Raw genomic sequence first — 19985 nt, forward strand, 5'->3', positions numbered from 1 at the left:
TTATGAGTATTTTTGCCAAACTCCATTACAATCCATGAATCCCCATGTCCTTCTTAACTAATGATGGTTTCCTCATAATTCCTCACATATTGCTAACTGTATTGTCCTAATTTCTTTACCACTATTACAATGACACTATTTTCTACCCTATAATGCCACTTATTTACTTTCACAATGACCTGCAGCTGCTCCAATTAACCTTTGTGTATGCTAACCATACCTGCTAATGGCGCTGACATCATTCCATGGCTCCATTGTGGCTAGAGCCGCAGAACATGCATCTCATTAGCTGCAAAACTCAAACTTTGCAAAAGATGGCTGCTAGGTTTAACATGGCTGTTCAGATTGTTAGGACTTCTCATTCTCTTACAACAAGTTAACTTTTTTTGGGGTCGATAAAATTATAGTGATAACAAAAATATATATATTTAATTATTTTTTACTGTTTTTTTACATGAAAAAAATATACACTGTTCAAAAAAATAAAGTGAACACTCAAATAACACATCCTAGATCTGAATGAATGAAATATTCTCATTGAATACTTTGTTCTGTACAAAGTCATGCTGAAGGATGTTGCAGGCAGTAGATCGCTCTTCATGGCGCCTCAAGACTCTGTCACGTCTGTCACATGTGCTCAGTGTGAACCTGCTTTCATCTGTGAAGAGCACAGGGCGCCAGTGGCGACTTTGCCAATCCTGGTGTTCTGTGGCAAATGCAAAGCGTCCTGCACGCTGTTGGGCTGTCAGCATAACCCCCATCTGTGGACATCGGGCCCTCATACCACCCTCATGGAGTCGGTTTCTAACCGTTTGTGCAGACACATGCACATTTGTGGCCTGCTGGAGGTCATTTTGCAGGGCTCTGGCCGTGCTCCTCCTGTTCCTCCTTGCACAAAGGCGGAGGTAGCGGTCCTGGTGCTGGGTTGTTGCCCTCCTACGGCCCCCTCCTCGTCTCCTGATGTACTGGCCTGTCTGCTGGTAGCGCCTCCAGCCTCTGGACACTACGCTAACAGACAGAGCAAACCTTCTTGCCACAGCTCGCATTGATGAGCCATCCTGGATGAGCTGCACTACCTGAGCATCTTCTGTGGGTTGTAGAGTCCGTCTCATGCTACTACGAGTGTGAAAGCACAACCAACATTCAAAAGTGACCAAAACATCAGCCAGAAAGCATTGGTACTGAGATGTGGTCTGTGGTCCCTACCTGCAGAACCACTCCTTTCTTGAGGGTGTCTTGATAATTGCCAATAATTTCCATCTATTGTCTATTCCATTTGCACAACAGCATGTGAAATTGATTGTCAATCAGTGTTGCTTCCTAAATGGACAGTTTGATTTCACAGAAGTTTGATTTACTTGGAGTTATATTCTGTTGTTTAAGTGTTTTTTTGTTTTTTTTTGCGCAGTGTATATGATGTGCCCCCTGGGCCGTGGGGTACTCGGTGCCGGGCCAGTCGATGCAGGGGATGTCACAGTGGCATTGACCCGGTCCGTGATCCAGGGCGGTCAATCAAAAGGGGTTATTTACAGGGGATTCATAGTTTTTATATAACGTTTGTGACGCCAGCAAAAGGGAGCCGCCGCTGCGGAGCAGGTCCTCTGGAGCTGATGTTAGCACAGCAGAGTTGGTTTAGCTCTCCACAGGTAGAGCTTAGCTCCAGAGCGTTGCAGGAATGTTATAGATGAAGTAGGTGTGTAGGGTGGTGCAGGGGATGATGGCGCAGTAAAAATTCACAGAGACAGTGGGGTGCAGTCTTCAGGGTTTTACTCACGATTTTTAGACTTCAAGTTACCAGGGCCAGGGTAACTTCCCACGTTGTCCTGTGTTTACTCAGGGAGGGGTTCAGCAAACCCCCAGGCAATTCCAGAGTACTTAACGGGACCCCGTTCTGTGTGTTCCCTCTGGCCATCTCCCTGCACCTCACACCCAGTGCCCCAAGCCAGTGACCGCGGACCTTGTCGGGCGACGTCTTCTCTGTCCCCTGGGTCCTCTATGGCCACCTTTTTGATGAGTTAGATGTGGCTTTTGGCTGCAGCACCTGAAATGCTGCACCCTCCGGTTGTCTAGTTGAGACTTGAAGAACTCTGCTAGTTAAAGGGCCAGTCCCCTCTCTGCGACCTGATCCTTCCACTCCTGGTGGGTTCGGGTGCACGGGTGGCATCCGCACTGCCTGTGCCCCTGGGATCCTTTCTGCTTTACTGGAGCCTTTCTTCTCACTCTACTCCTCTCTTCAGTCTGTCCTGGGCCTGTCTCACTAGGCTCTCCTCCTGAGCAGAGCTCCTGCTGAGCTCCTGCTCCACACTCTCTTCTCCTCTGACTGAACCTTCAGACTGACCTGACTTCACAAGATGGCTTCTCATTTTATATCCTCCTTTCAAGTGCTCCCCTAAGCTGCTTCCTCCTCCCACACCCACTACATGGTTCCCCCTAATTTGGTTCCCCCCACTCCAGCCAGGGACAGGGCTCAGCAGGAGAGCGACGCATCTTGCCCCTCCTGCTGGTCTGGAGTAGTGTAGTGTTGGATGCAGGTGTTTGGGTCCCGAGCAGTACTCCCTCCTTACCTGAGAATGAGATACCACACCTGTGGGTGAGATGCAGTACCTCTGTGGTGACTGAACCCGCAGGGGCGCCACATATATTTTTTTAATTACTTTTTATTAGCTTTTTAGGGGCTCGTCATATTGTCAGAGTCCTAGCTTTTTCATTTTTCTGTAAACAGAACTGTATGAGGGCTTGTATTTTTGTAAAATGAGGTGTTGTTTTTATTGGTGCCATTTTGGAATACATATGACTTTTTGATCACTTTTTATCATTATTTTTATTTGGCCTCATGGAGAGATGGAAGTGAGTGATAATATCAGAGTTTGAGGCTGCAGGAAGATGCGCCCCTGACTCAGAACCATAAACCCATAGTTCTAGTAACAATACAACCTTAGTCAGTTAGAGGCACGAGTCAGCTGTGTACCAAACCCACTCCCACCTTGTATGACCCAGTCTCAGCTCCTGAGCCCACTCCATGCACTCACAACCATCACCCGCTGTACATATACAGCTAAGTAAGATTCCCATAACACACGTAGGAACAGAAAACCCGGAGTTCTAGTAACAACACAACCTCATTCTCAGGAGGAAGCAATAACAACGTATAGGGAGGCTGTAGGAAGGAGCCGGTGAGTTTACGTGTTACATTGTAACTGTGCAGACTACTAGAGGCTCAAAACTTACTTATTGAGAAATTAATGTTTTATGTCACTGTAGACATTATAAGTAATAGGATATGAAAGTCATGACAGAATGTCCAGTGTTACCACCTTTCTATATATCACTTACTGGTAATAAATACAGAAATACACGAGGTACATGATGATGATGTTCAATAATTAATAATTTTATTTTTTTCTCCTATCAGTATGTTTTGAGTTGTGGGAGGAAACCGGAGTACCCGGAGGAAACCCACACAGACACGGGGAGAACATACAAACTCATTGCAGATGGTGTCCCAGATTTACACCTAGGACCACCGTGCTGCTCGCCAACAGCGCTAATCACTGCGCCACCGTGCCGTCCTGTAGTATGATGGTCCTACATCTCCAAGCAGCATGCCACCAGATGAGGTATGGGGCAGCAATAGAGAATGCAGGAGGTCATGGTCTCTGATATGTAACAGAGTAGATGGAAGAACTCTGGACAAGAGACCAATGGTAAAGCTCAGGGGTGGGATTCAAACAGACCCCGCCTGTTTCTTCAGACACCCAGGTCCACGCCTCCCTGACCCAGTAGTCAGGTATTGGGGGGAGGGAACTGCTTTACATTTCCATTGCTGTTATTGCTGCGGCTTTGAATGTTCTTCCACCTGTCGCTGATATAGGAGAAGCCACAGAACAGCCGCTGGTCCTCCGGGGTTATAGGTGGTTTCCGAGCTTCAGTGCTGGACATCACTTGCTGCAATTCAATTTGTTTGCTAGTTTGCATCACTGGGATCTATAGAACAAAAACAAATCATTCTGGTTAATTCATTAGGTATTTCATTATATTAGTCCCCTCCATAGGGCACCTGTACAGATTGTGGATGAGCCGTGGTAACCATGTGCAGATTACCCCTAATCACCACCATCCACCGGTACTTTTAGCTTGAGAACAAGTCAACTACTGGTGGTGCCTGGCAATCTGCGGTATGCACATCGGCTACAACTGCACCACTAGGCTGCGCTCACACGTTACAACCACATTGGTTTCTTTTGCCGCAGTATCGACAAAAATGCACACTTTTGTTGTGGTTTTCCCAAAAATATGGCAAGAGCATTATGGCGCTTTCACCAAAAAAATGCACAGTGTGAAAGCAGCCTAATGGATCCAAGTTATTAAATAAGTGGCCTTCTGGAGAATTGGGGACAATAATTACACTTTTGAGAAATATGTAAAGGCCTGCCCATCCTGCCCCATGCTGTAATTCCACACGTTTACCAGCAGGGGAGGATAAACACATTCTGGCCTACACTATGTATGATTATTACTCATTATTTGAGTATTTCTTACACATATTGTCACATTACACAGACGAGGAGGTGACATTATAATAAAATAATGCTGTGTACTTACAGGTGTCATTGTAAATGGTGGACGTAACCTTCCTGCCTCCAATTCCTCCCAGTTTATGGGCGAGAAGAATGGATGTCCTTTTAAATTGCTGCAAGCAACCTGTCTCTTCTCTGGTGATTTACACAAGAGCTGCAAATATATAAGAACCATTATTATATCACAAGTAATAATATAAATAATCGCAGAAAAATATCAGTGTCACAAATGTATTCTCATTTTCTTATAGAAAGATGAATTTATTATAACAACCATTGCTAGAAAGAAATAGGATAGGATAGGACAGGATAGTACAGGATAGGACAGGATAGTACAGTACAGGATAGGACAGTACAGGATAGGATAGGGCAGGACAGGACAGTATAGGATAGGACAGGATAGTACAGTACAGGATAGGACATGATAGTACAGGATAGGAAAGAATAGTACAAGATAGGATAGGATAGTACAGCATAGGATAGGAAAGTACATTATAGGATAAGACAGGATAGGATAGGGCAGGACAGGACAGTATAGGATAGGACAGGATAAGACTGGACAAGACAGGACAGGATAGTACAGGACAGGATGGGATACGATAGGACAGGTTAAGATAGGACAGGATAGGCCGTCTGTAGTAGATCAGACGGGGGCTGATGCCCAATGATCATGATGATTAGCTGTTTGAAGAGGTTTTGGTGAGTGCCGCGGCCTCTTTATAGTATGAATAAGGCTGTACATAAGAACTCTGTACATATAGGAGGGGCTGTGCCGGGGGCTGCAGCGTTGTCCCAATCACTTGTATTGGATAAAGCTGAAATACCCAACACAACGGTGATGAAATATTCAGCGTGTTATCAGAACTCATGACAGTCCTATCTGTTCTGTGTCTCCAGATATAAGTGTCTAATTACTCACTCTCTCTATGATGTCCCTGATGTTAGAATCCATGGTGTTCGGATAGCGAGGTTTATCATGCTGCACTGAACGCTTAATCCTTAGTCGATTCCGACCAGTATAGAACGGGTAAGATCCTGTGGCCATTTGGAAGACTGTGATCCCAAAAGAGAACAGGTCGACCGTGTAATTAAAGGGCTGCTGACGATGCATCTGTGGAAAAATCAGATTAAAATGATAAGTTAGTATATTTTCCATTCTGGGAGACAAAACAACCGTGGCCAGGTTTACCGGTAGTGTTCCTCCACTCCTAAGCCCCCATAAACATTACATAGGTGTTGGCCAAAAGATCGTTGTTAGCTACCTCCCCCATAAACAGGAATGCACGGCTCGGGCGAGAGCTCCTTTGTTCTCTATGAGAAAGAAGCTGCTAGACTCCTCCGAAGAACAAAAGATCGGTCATTGGAAATCCGATGTGCCGTGTTTTTCTCCTCCCGGGTGAAGACTTGAGAGGCCCTCATACACATTAGACCATTGGCTGAACCCTGTGATATTGGCAGGTTCGGCTGACTTTAGTCTTATATGTATAGGGGCCCTTACACAGTCCATTTATTAGACAGCATTAGTAAATGTGGGCCGCTGTGGTGATGGGTCTGTGATTGCACAAGCTCCACAGTAAGTGAAGATCACAGGTGGATAATAAGATATGAGATATCAGTAGTCACATAGTCACCTCAGGAGCCATATAGCCGGGAGTGCCGGCAAAGTCACTGATCTTCTGAGAGCCAAATACATTCATTGCAGCAAGGCCGAAATCAGCGATCTTAGCGTGCCCATCGCTGTGCAGAAGGATGTTGTCTGGTTTTAAATCCCTGAAAAAAGAAAGAAAAATAGTTCTGTGAATCAGACGTGGATCAGTTGTAGTGCTTGGGTTGCTGTGGGGGCGGCTGCACAGGACCACTCACTAAACACTGGGGGGCAGAGTTACTAATCCCGTCTTGTGTAGACGTATACCAGACTGTCTGAAAACACACCAAATTTCATCACAGTAAATTTGGAGCATCTTTAGTGACTTTTGTCTGACGTTACACCACCTATTATTCGGATTACTTAGTTCTGGCACATTTCACAATTTAACAAAGTAAACCTTCTCCTATGTATAAAAAAGAAATGACTTATTACCGGTGAATAATCCCCTGGCTGTGGAGAAACTCTAGTCCACTCAAGATTTCTGCTGCAAGGAACCTAAGAAGGAAGAAAAAAATTCCTATAAGCATTAATACTTCTATAGAACCACTAATAACTATGATGGGAGACAGCGGCCACAGATGTCACAGAGCTGCTGTTCTCTTACCTGGTCGTGCAGACATCCAGGGGGGCTCTGGAATTGATAAATGCAGTCAAGTCGCCACCACTCAGATATTCCATGGCATAAAATGCATAGTCCTGTGTGAAAGGAGGGAAGATGATGGTAAATAATGTGGATTTTATCCATCCTGATAACATTTACCATGGTTCTGGGAACTATACTGTATGTTCAGGAAAAAATGTCCCCATGATCTGCAAACTCTGGAGGCGTACGAGTTCAAGATTCAGTCAAAATCCACTAACGATAGTCATCAGTAATGGCGGCAAGGGCACACAGCAGATCTTTTCATTTGCACTGGCAAAGATTGGATTTGCACTCTAATGGAAGCAACTAAACATGATGGGGGGAAAGGGGGAATTTCTAGAAGGAAAGGAGTCTCTTACCACTGTCTGGAAGGTGCCATAGGCGTGTGTGAAGAATCTGCTCTCTCCAGTGATTTCCAGGACCTCTCTCTCTAAGCGGATGGCGTGTCTAGCGTTCTCCACCAATTCCCTCTTCTTGACCATCTTGATCGCCAGCTGATGTCCGCTGGTTTTATGTGTGGCCAGCATCACCTTGCCAAAGCTGCCCTCTCCAAGCTTCCTGGTAAAGGTGAAACTCTCCAGGGAAATACGGGCAGTCACTGGGTCTGAAACGCTTGTGGTCTGTGCACCAATTACTCCTAGAAAGAAAAACATTAGAACTAACAATTAATCTTACTGTCGCACTCGCATTTAATGCTACAATAAATTGACAATTATTTTAACCCAGTCATGAACTTTGAACATGATGAAGCTGGATACCACCATGTTCCGGCCGGAGAGCCCCAAGTATAGAAGGTGGACAGCTCTGATGTACATGGTAAGATGTACGGGATACGATTATGTCATTAGGTTACATTTTGTAAAATAAATGAACACTATATAAAACATGGATGTGGTCTGTGACTTAATGACTATAGAATTTACCTTCTGGAGCTTGGTAGATGGCTTTGTCATTCTCACGTCTTCTCTTTGTAGTGGTCTGAGTGTCAGATGTCCTCTTTCTCTTAAGTTGTTCTCTACAACTTAGATCTTCACCTCTCTCTTGATGTTTGTGAGAGCTCCTGGTTTTAGCTGACCCGCTAAACCTTATTTCAGAGGTATCATCCTTTCCACTCTCAGATTCCACCATTCTCCCTCTCTTATTTGGGGCTTCATCTGCCTTCTCAGGAGATGTGTTCCCTCTTCTTTTCCCCTTCTTAAGGGTCTTTTTCTGTAGAGGATGCCCAAAAGATGTTGTACAGGGATCTTCTGTCTTCTCAACAGGTACATCCTGTACAATGTCCTGAGAAGTTTCTCCTCTCTGAGAAAAACTCTCTTCCATGCATCTCTTTTTAGCGCTCCTCTTATTCTCCTCACCACACTTCCTTTTACTTCCCATGATAAGTTAATATCAATGAAAAAGAATTTGCTAAGTATACAAAAGTCGTCCTCACTCTTCAACAGTTGAAGGTAAAGTAAGAAAAGTGATAGTGGAATCTTAACTTTACAATTCCATAGTATTGTGATATCATCGCCATTGTGACATCATCAGTCAGAGCGTAAGCGATGATGTCATCAACCGCTGAAGGTCTAAGTTTGACATAATCAGATAACCCAGTATGAGAAAAGTTTTGTTTTGCAGTGTAACATACCTTTTTTAAGATTCTACTGATGGGTCCTAAATGTTGTGCATCTAACTGTCCAAAAAACTATGAGCACCTAGAAAAAAAACAAGGACCGATGCACCAACAAATATAAAGTTTAATAAATAAATGTATCTTTATTAGATATACAAAATTGCTGGGCATGATCTGATTAAAAACAACATATGCACAAAGACATATTAAAATAACAATCGGAGATGGAGGAACACAGCAGTGTTACAGAATATAGTAAGGAGGACACCAAATCGCCTAAATATAGCAGCAGAAATAATCAATTGTAACATTAGGGTACACGTAAAGATTGCAGATGGAAGAGGAACAGTGACTTCCCAAATAAATAAGTATAAGAGAAATAGTTCTGTGCTCCAGTATATGACACCACAACACAGGTCAAGACAAGTAAATCCCGGTGTTTTCAGGCCCATATTGCCCACGAGGTGAATGTTTCTGTGTCCTCCCCTCACCGTCCTGTTCACTAAACTAAGGTGAATTTACCAACCTGATATTACGTCCCAGGACTCATCTAAAACCAAGTATCTCCTTTCATGGCAGCCATGTTCCCTACTGGCAGAGGTCCCTATCATTAGGAGAATGCCCCCTGCTACACGGCAAACATCACTGAGGTCTCCAAAGTACCCAAAATATTAGGCAGGTGGTGTTCATGTTATGGCTGATGGGTGTATATGTAGCACCCCGAGGACTCGGCTGCTACAGGGGTATTGCACCTCAAACCAGAGGTGTGGTATTCCACTCCCGGGTAAGGATGGAGGTGGGACTGAGCTCAGATAGCTGCATGCACTACATTCACCCCATTTCCGGGGGACAGAACAACGGTACTCCCACCAAATAGTTGTGCAGGTACGACAGCGTCTGTCCCTGGCTGGAGTGGGGGGGGGGGGAACATCCCAGTAGTGTAGGGGCAGATAGGGGAGGGGCTCTGGGCATAGAGGTAGGAGCCCATTGGGTGCTAGTCACCTGGGCTCACACATAGAGGGAGTATATATGGTGGGCACCATCTAGAGACAGGGTCAGTGAGTTCTGAGGGAGAGTTCAGCCAGGAGGGCTGACAGGGAGCTGTGGCTCCGTCTGGGCCCAGCTCCAGGGCCAGGCCTGTAGTGGAGAGAAGGAGGAAGAGAGGCCCAGAGACACAAGACAAGAGGGAACCCTGAGATCCCAGAAGTAAACCAGAAGGGTGAAGGGTTGGCAGAAAAGGGTACCGGAGCCCAAACTGGCAGAGGCAAAATATCCTTAGCCAGGAACCGGAGGTCGTGGTCAAGCTTTGGCACGACCCTCACCACATCCACCAGGAAGGCATACCACGAATAGGGTCAGGAAAGCCAGGAAAGGTTTTGCCACCAAGAGGCCCGAGGGAGCCGGACAAAGGTGGGTCCCTGGTGGGGACGGCCAGTAGGAAGAAAGAGAGAGGGGAGCTCAGGACCACGCTCTGGAACTGCCCGGGAGTTGACCGAGTCCCGCACCTGGTGGACGCAGCACGGCCCGGGTGGTCACCCTTGGCCGAAGTGACCGGAGCAACACCTGTGAGTAAAAACCCTGAAACTGCATCACACGTCTCTGAGCTTCCTTGCCGCACCATCACTACCACTATCATCTACATCTGCTGCCCTGAGGCCATACCCCTCCCGTTGGGGGTTATACCATCTACGCTGCACAATCCTATCACCGGCCTCAGCGGTCTGCCCTGCAGCGGCGGCCTCATAGCCGCAATCAACGGGTGGCGTAGTCGAACATTTTAAAATCTACTGCAAAACGCTGCCACTCAGTTTGACTCCCTGGGCACGGATCGGGTCACCGCCACGAGACTACTACCCCCATCTGATCCGGATCCGGGTAAGCTTCCCCGTGCGCGCGATGCCGCGCGACGCAGCAGGCCCAGGGGCGCGTCATATATCTGCAGTGATGTACATGAATGAAAATAGGAACTAATCCTTATATTTCACATTCTGCCTCCTACTGCCGCTATCCACAGCCCTGTGTTGTGTAGAGGCCACACTGACATTTCATCTACATACAAGAGTATATAAATCTCTACATTCTCCAGTGGGTTTTATACTGTGGTGTTTTGTCCACAGTGATGTAATACACTGCAGTAGCCACAGGATGACGTAGTTTCATGGCTTTATCTCTCTATGGATGTAATGTTACTGTATTATTACTGCGAGGAAAAAAGTAAAAAGAAATTGGCCAGCACTATGGATCACTTGGCTGCACTGGAAGAGCAACCATGTCATGTATATAATGGATCTCCCAGGATATACGATCACAAGGTCAGTGCTGGACACTCTGAAAGGTGTAGTCCACATACAGGATCTTCAGAGAAAAGACAAAAGCATGTCAGTCACCCTGGAAGTAAAATGCCCATATACTTTATTTCTGTGCAGCGGTGGATGGGATGTGCACACAGGCAACATGAAAATGTATCGGCCGTTTCGCACTGTGACTAACGCTTCATCTGGCCCGAGTCTATCATGACATCAGTGTATGCCTTATATACGCCCTGCTACAAAGTGTCATGGTAGAAACTTATTCTGCTGCATTCGATAGAGGAAGGTCAAGTGGACAAAATATGAATTAGAAGAACACTCTCATGTCAAATTTAGCATTTAACCCCAGAGGTCCTAATGTGTTAGTATGGAGGATCCATTATGCTTCTTTTCTTAATAGGATCTTATGTCTGTCACCAGCCCCGAGTGGTGGTGGGACCTTTTCTAAACCTGCAAACTGTAATATATTAATTTTCCCTTCTTGGTGTTTATATGTTCGATTAAATGAGAAGAAAAAGCTACTGTATTAATTGATTTAAAATGTTCCTTTTGTTTAGACCTGTAGGTTACGTATTGTTCTTCCTATATAAAACGCTCCTCATTCACAGAGCAGGACATAGACTATGATGTTTATTGGCATGAAATAAACTCATTACCCTGATGCGTTATGTTTCACAGTCTGATGTAGTTCGTTTTCGCATTATAATCACATATTGTGCAATTGCCCCATCTGTAATTTCCGTTTGGTGCGGATTTTTCTAACCAGGTGGTTTTCCTATCACTAAAGCGGCTCCTCACTAAAATGTATTTTTTTATTGCAATTGCGTTTCAGGCCACTACTTTATAATCTGGATAATTTTCAATTATATGCCAATAGTTTTATAAATAACTGATTTTATAGACGCAGGTAAGGGACGGTGTTTAACAGAAAAGCAAAAGTGATTTTCTATTCTTCTTTCTTCATCTTTAGAATATAAAAGGCAATTGGAGCTTACTCCATTCAGAGCTTCTGGGATTCATTTTTTGGGTACCATCTTTTTGTGAATCTTTCTTTTAATTATGTGTCCTGTTCCATGAAATTCTCCATAATATTATATATACATCGCATTCACAAGAAGTGACTGTATGGATTGGATTTTCTACATGTGGAGCATGTGCACTTTCTTATTGCAAGAAAGACTAGTTTTCTGTAGTTTTTAGTAATGATTTCATTGGTAATTATAGAGGCTGAAATCTCTAATAATTCTATTCTGATATCACTAAACTTGCTAGTAAATTTCATATACATTTTTTTAATATTATTTAAATCATTAATAAACTGGTTAAATTGTGAGTCTGTACCAGAACATATCAGAAAAATGTCATCCACAAAACAGCAAAAAATACAAATAAATCTGATGAACGGATGACTATAGATTAAAATATAATTATTTTCAAAAACGGACATAAAATAGCGGTGCAAATACATGTGACGAAGAATCCTACCGCTGTGCCGACCTCCTGATGATGCCATTTATTATTGAATTTAATAGCATTAGCAGTAGGTATGAAATGTAATGCTTCGCTCATAAATACAATGAATTGTTCATTTGTGTTTGGGTTAATCAGAATGTCTTGGACCGCATGGAGACCCCCGTCCTGGGGAATCCTGGTGTACAGACTTTTAATATCAATAGAAGCCAAAAGGAAAACGAGTTGCCAAGTGAAGTCTTCCAAAGTGCTTAAGAAATAGTCCGTGTCCATTATATAGGACGGTACGTCACTGTACCTAATCATTATTAAGGGCCATAGGATTCTGCTGGCCGGGCACATTGGAGAATTTTAATGTTAACTATCTGAAAAAGTTTTTTTATATTACATACAGATTCCCAGAGCAGAGTTATTTTGATAACACCCAAAGTCCCAGGAAAATAATTAATGTTTTCTGAATGTTGTTCTGGAATCGCTGGATGGATCATAGGCTAAGTTCACACAAGTGAATAAAAAATCTTCCGATTTTCATCCATTAAAAAAGAATGATTTGTCATCCTTATTGTCATCTGTATGTTATCTGTATATTATCTGTACGTCCTTTTATACATCTGTATGGCATCTGTTTTATAAATCACCAGTTAAAAAAGTTTACAAGACCAACGTGTCTGTATAAATTAGATGCAAAACAGATGATCAGTATGGGATACCGATTCTTTTGCCCAGCCATAGGCCATAGCACTCGGACAATACACTGGTGTGGATGTACACATGGGAAGAGATTTGATTTCTCTACAGTTAATATTCAGGCACTTGTGTTTTATTGAAAGAACTTTACTTGCACCCTCATTTATATTTTTTCATTATAAATGGAATAATTAATACAATAAAAATCATTATTTATTTTCTTCCCAAAACACAGAGATACAGATTAAACGATTATATAAAATAGTATTTACCTGCTGCTATTATTTGAACCTGCTGGAAAATAACAATTTACACATGTGCTGCAGTCTAATTGGAAGTGCAGCTACAGGGAGAAAATGACGTTATATTCTCCCTGCAGCTTCTGCTTCCAGTCATTGGGGTAATGAATAGTCAGTGCTCACTACACAGTGAGGTCGCTGTAATCACTCCCTCCTGCTTGACTGATATCCTGCTCTGCACACACCCTGCATCAGGGTCAGACTGTGACTCAAACCCTACCAGGCCATAAACTATAACCCCACCCCAAACAAGGGGCAATGAACGGTTTAACAAATTTTGCTTTAGTTGTTCATGCCCCTTACCACTCCCTTGGAGGAGTCATCTGTTAATGATGCAGGAGTGCACATGACTGATCAGGACTCCATTCACACCGGGCACTTCAGAGCCCTGTCTTTCAGGATCAGTGGGGGTCCCAGTAGTTGGACAGTTATCTTCTACCCCATCGGATAGAGAATTGTTTCCAAAGTTAAAATTACCCTTTATGTTCAATATATTTTATTAAACATTAATTAAACATTAATTATTGATTGTTAAACATTTTGCAAATCAAAAAATATATTGAATTTGAAGAAAACATAACAATATGGAAAATGTCCACAGTTCCAATGAGATCACCTCTTTCAATATCAATTCACATTGTAATACCTTGAACATCATATTGTTTATGTAATAATCAGCAATAAGAGGTTCTTATGTTGAGGTAACTTCTATATTATGTCTGAAGAAATCATATAAAGAGAAGAAAGAAAAAGAGAGAGAAAAGACATTGGGATGAGGGATGGGAGGGGGAGGAGGTCCTTATGCCCATGTAGCTGATTATGAGTACAATGACATAAATCTGTTGAAACTATTAAAACATAGTATGATAATTATGTGAATCCTGAAACAGAATCCAACCGCTCCAAACCCTTCTGAATTTATCATTGGTTCCATTAAATTCTGCAGAAAGTTCTTCCATTCTACATAAATTCACCATTTCATTGTACCAATCCAATATACTAGGTGGGTTTTTAAGTTTCCAAAACCGCGGGATTACCGTCCTTGCCGTTGTAAAGCAAAATCGAAGTAGGTCTTTCTTTTAAGTACCTATTGAAGAAAGGAGAATTGACAGGAGAGCTATTTGGGGAGACCTTGTTACTCTGTTACCTGTGATACGTTGGTAATTATCGAATACCTTCTCCCAAAATGGTTTCATTCTAGAGCACTCCCACCAGATAGGAATCATGGAACCCACTTCACATTCACATCTCCAACACATTTCTGAAACTGTAGGGAACATTGCATGTCATTTAGATGGGTAGTGATACCATTGTGTAAGTATTTTATAGTTCTTCTCTTGTGCACTTCCATCATTAGTGAGCGTGTGTGTGAAGAGGAACCCTTTTGCCCATTCAAGAGGGGACAAACTAATCCCCAAGTCCCTCTCCCATGTTCGCTGATATGCCAGCTTCTCCATTCCCTCTTCTCTACCCAATCCCTCATAGATCACAGAAATAGAGTGAGTCGGTCCATTTTCCTGAAGGAACATGTTCTCAAAGCAGGTGTAGTTTGGGAGCGAATTTACATTAGGGTTATGTGCTGCTAGAAGGGATTGTATTTGCAAGTATTCTAACCATTTGATTTTCACATTTGGAGACTTTGTTTGTAAAGATACAAAAGAAGGTATCATACCATTTTCCAATATTTGAAACAATCAGGTGTCCTCCACTGCCCTCCGACCGAGGAAGGACCCCCGTAGATATCCGGGAAGAAAGGAAAGGTTATAAAATATTGATGTGAGTGGACTAATAGTTTTATCTGGAAACACTTTTTCCTCAGTGAATGTCATGTTCTAAGTGTTTCCCTAGTTAATTTGCACTTGACCAAGGTCACTGAGTCTTCTTGACACCATGGTAGATGTCGTAGAGGGACTTCTAAGCCTTCCTGTTCCACCCCCACCCATTGTTTAGTGTCTGCATAAAGTGCCAATCTAGGATCCTCAGCAAGGCAGAGGCCTGAAAATATCTCTTGAAATTTGGAAGGCTTGCACCACCCATTGATTTATGACGAGAGAGTGTCTGTATGTTTATGCGAGGTTTAATCTTACACCAAATGAATTTAATCATAGCTAATCTTAGTCTACGAAAGAAACTATGGGGAGGAGAGATCGGGACTGTTTGAAAAATGTACAAGAAACGAGGTAAAATGTCAATTTTGATGGCGTTCATTCTTCCAAATCAAGATAGCTTCAATTTACCATATTTCAATAGATCTCTATATGTTCTATTCAGTAAAGCTTGATGGTTAAGCGCAAATAATTTATTAGGATCTGAGGGAATATGGACTCCTAAATATTTCAATGATTCTTTCTGCCATTTAAATGGAAATTTAGTCATAAGTTGTGAGACTTCAGTCCGTGGGAGAGATATGTTCAAGGCTTCTAGACTTTAAAATTACTGACTGATCCAAACCTATCAAATTCTTTTAGAATCATTGGAAATGTTATTTGTGGTTGGGATATATAGAGAAGTAAATCATCTGCATACAGAGCTGCTTTATAAGACTTAGATCTCACCTTGTATCCATGAATATTGGGATTATTTCTGAGAGCATTGGCCAGATGCTCCATTACCACTACATATAGCAATGGAGATAGGGGGCACCCTTGTCTAGTTCCATTGTTAATTGCAAATGGAGCAGAAAGATAATTATTTACTCTCACTCTTGCTGTTGGGCTTTTATATAGTGCCATAATTTTCTGTAGGTAGCAAGGGCCCAAACCTATCTGTCTTAAAGCTTCCTCCATGAACCCCCAGTGAACTCTATCAAAAGCCTTCTCTGCGTCTATAGATAGAAGACTTAGTGGAGTAGACTCAATTCTTGCTATAGAAATAATGAGTAGTGTCTTAATAGTATTGTCCCTAGCTTCTCGTCCTTTGACAAAGCCTACTTGATCATTATTAACTAAAGAGGGGAGTAAAGGAGCTAACCTATCGGCCCAGGATTTTTGAAAATAATTTAATATCTATATTTAATAAAGACATTGGTCTAAAATTAGCAATTATTGAGGGGTCTTTTCCTGGCTTGGGGAGAACATTAATATGTGTCTCTATAGATTGGGGGACAAATCCAGCATTTCCATCAATTGCATTAAATGTTTTAGCCATTATTGGAGAGAGTTGCTCTCTAAACTGTTTGTAAAATGCCGGCGTAAAGCCATCTGGGCCCGGGCATTTACATGATGGGGAGGCCCGTATCGCAGAATCAATTTTATTTATGGATATCACCTCTTCCAGAGTTTTCGTAAAATAACCCTTTAAACAATTTGTCAATAATTAATTTTTATTTGCCTATAGGATTGCAGACATAGAAAATAATAAACCCACCAATACTGACGCTCCCCAAGTCCAATGCCTCCCAGCCAACGAGCCAGAAGAAGTTGTATTGTGCAATGTATGTACACAGAATAAAAGCATTACCAAACAAAACTTAGGATAAAACAATGAGCAAATACCCTGCAGTAAGTAAAGAAATAATAGTAGTATTAATACATGTATATATGGGGGTCTAGCTAAGTATTCTGGTGAGGGATGAAGTATGTAGATGACTGAGATTAGACCCTTAGTCGAGGATCCCACTCTGCATATTCTCTCAAACCTAGTTGAAATAGAAACTCGGGTATATTGAAGTAAAGAGGAACCAAAGTGGTGAATTTGAAAGTAGTGATATCTGCTTCAACATGGAAGGAAAATTTAGATGAAAGGTCCTCAAAGGACTGGGAAAATTTGGATAAAAAGTCCTCAAAGGACTGGAGGGATCTAGACCTGTAATGAATTATCTCTACAAAAATATGCAGGATAAGGAGAAAGGATTACCAGCTTCATGAATAGTTCAAAAAATAGGTTTCTTTATTGTGAAAAAAGCTCTTTAAAAACAGATTCCATAGTCACATAGTGTAGCCAGGGCAACGCGTTTCGAACCCTAAAGATGCGTTCTTTGTCAAGACTGGCTTGCAAATGGCATACCCATGGTATATAAACCATTGTTCACCAATCACATACAAAATGGAAGTCACATGATACATAAATTTGCATACAAAAATATAAAACCAATTTGCAGAGTATATGCATAGTAAAAGCAATCACATGACAAAGAAGAAATCACATATGCATAGACAAGTTACTCGCTATAATGGAACAGTAGTTCCCTCCGTAAATTTAGTCCATTCGGTTGGCAAGTGTTCAGATGATACATCCAAAATGCTTCTCGATCGAGTGGGCGTCTCCTATTATCCCCGCCCCGAGGATCAAAGGTAAGTTTTTCAATGCCAAAGACCTGAAATGAGGATGTCTCTCTATTATGCTGCTCAATAAAATGTCAGGAGGCACAAGAAATGTTATGATTAGTGACATTAAAAATATCAGAAAGATGTTCTGCCACTCGCTGTTTTCATTTTCTTATAGTGCATCCCACATATAACAGATCGCAGCTGGCACATCTTATGATGTAAACCACATAATTACTGTTGCAATTCAGATAGCTTTTTATATTGTGTGTTTCACTAGAATCAGCATTAGTGAAGTTTTTAGTGATTTTTACATAGCGACAAATGCCGCATCTGGTGTAACCACGCTTGTAAAACCCTTTACAATTAAGCCAGGTATGCCGTTTTTGTAGATTATTTGGGCGACTAGATACCAATAGCCCCCCTATTGTTTGCGCTTTTTTTGCCACCACCAGAATCAAGAATTTTAGATAATACAGTATCCTCATATAAAATGGGAAGATGTTTCAGTATTATATTTTTAATCAGTTGAAATTGTGAACTATATCAAAAGGAAATAACATTTCGATTTTTATGTGCTGTAATATCATTGCGATTAATCCTTGCCCTAGACAGATCAATTAGATCCAGTCTATTTTTACTGTCCACAATTTTTTCTGCTCTCTTTAACCCCTTAAGCCCCGAGGGTGGTTTGCACGTTAATGACCAGGCCAATTTTTACAATTCTGACCACTGTCACTTTATGAGGTAATTACTCTGGAACGCTTCAACGGATCCCCCTGATTCTGAGATTGTTTTTTCGTTACATATTGTACTTCATGATTGTGGAAAAATTTCTTCGATATCACTTGCGTTTATTTGTGAAAAAAACGGAAATTTGGTGAAAATTTTGAAAATTTTGCAATTTTCAAAATTTTAATTTTTAAGTCCTGAAATCAGAGAGATATGTCACACAAAAGAGTTAATAAATAACATTTCCCACATGTCTACTTTACATCAGCACAATTTTGGAACCAAAATTTTTTTTTGTTAGGGAGCTATAAGGGTTAAAAGTTGACCAGTGATTTCTCATTTTTCCAACAAAATTTACAAAACCATTTTTTTAGGGACCACATCACATTTGAAGTCACTTTGAGAGGTCTTTATGACAGAAAATACCCAAAAGTGACACCATTCTAAAAACTGCACTCCTCAAGGTGCTCAAAACCACATTCAAGAACTTCAGGTGCTTCACAGGAACTTTTGGAATGTGGAAGAAAAAAAATGAACATTTAACTTTTTTCACAAACATGTTACTTTAGACCCAATTTTTTTTATTTTCACAGGGGTAACAAGAAAAAATGGACCCCAAAATTTGTTGTGCAATTTCCCCTGGGCACGCAGATACCCAATATTTGGGGAAAAAACACTGTTTGGGCGCACGGCAGGGCTCGGAAGGGAAGGAGCGCCATTTGACTTTTTGATTGTAAAATTTGCTTGAATAATTAGCGGACGCCATGTTGTGTTTGGAGAGCCCCTGTGTGCCCAAACTTTGGAGCTCCCCCACAAGTGATGCCATTTTGGAAACTAGACCCCCCAAGGCACCTTTCTAGATGCATAGTGAGCACTTGGAACCCCCAGGTGCTTCACAAATTGATTCGTAAAAATGAAAAAGTGAAAAAAAAAACACTTTTTCATTTTTACGAATCAATTTGTGAAGCACCTGGGGGTTCCAAGTGCTCACTATGCATCTAGATAGGTGCCTTGGGGGGTCTAGTTTCCAAAATGGGGTCACTTGTGGGGGAGCTCCAATGTTTGGGCACACAGGGACTCTCCAAATGCAACATGGTATCCGCTAACAAATTGAATGGAAAATCGGCTCAAATTGTTAGCGGATACCATGCTGCGTTTGGAGAGCCCCTCTGTGCCCAAACTTTGGAGCTCCCCCACAAGTGACCCCATTTTGGAAACTAGACCCCCGAAGGCACCTTTCTAGATGCATAGTGAGCACTTAGAACCCCCAGGTGCTTCACAAATTGATTTGTAAAAATGAAAAAGTGAAAAAAAAAACACTTTTTCATTTTTATGAATCAATTTGTGAAGCACCTGGGGTTCCAAGTGCTCACTATGAATCTAGATAGGTGCCTTGGGGGGTCTAGTTTCCAAAATGGGGTCACTTGTGGGGGAGCTCCAATGTTTGGGCACACAGGGACTCTCCAAATGCAACATGATATCCGCTAACAAAATATCGGCTCAAATTGTTAGCGGACACCATGTTGCGTTTGGAGAGCCCCTGTGTGCCCAAACTTTAGAGCTCCCCCACAAGTGACCCCATTTTGGAAACTAGACCCCCCCAAGGCACCTATCTAGATTCATAGTGAGCACTTGGAACCCAAGGTGCTTCACAAATTGATTCATAAAAATGAAAAAGTGTTTTTTTTTTCACTTTTTCATTTTTACGAATCAATTTGTGAAGCACCTGGGGGTTCCAAG

Source organism: Phyllobates terribilis, unplaced genomic scaffold (assembly GCF_046119375.1).
Source record: "Phyllobates terribilis strain yellow unplaced genomic scaffold, ASM4611937v1 Scaffold_191__1_contigs__length_3620865, whole genome shotgun sequence".
NCBI classification, from domain to species: Eukaryota; Metazoa; Chordata; class Amphibia; order Anura; family Dendrobatidae; genus Phyllobates; species Phyllobates terribilis.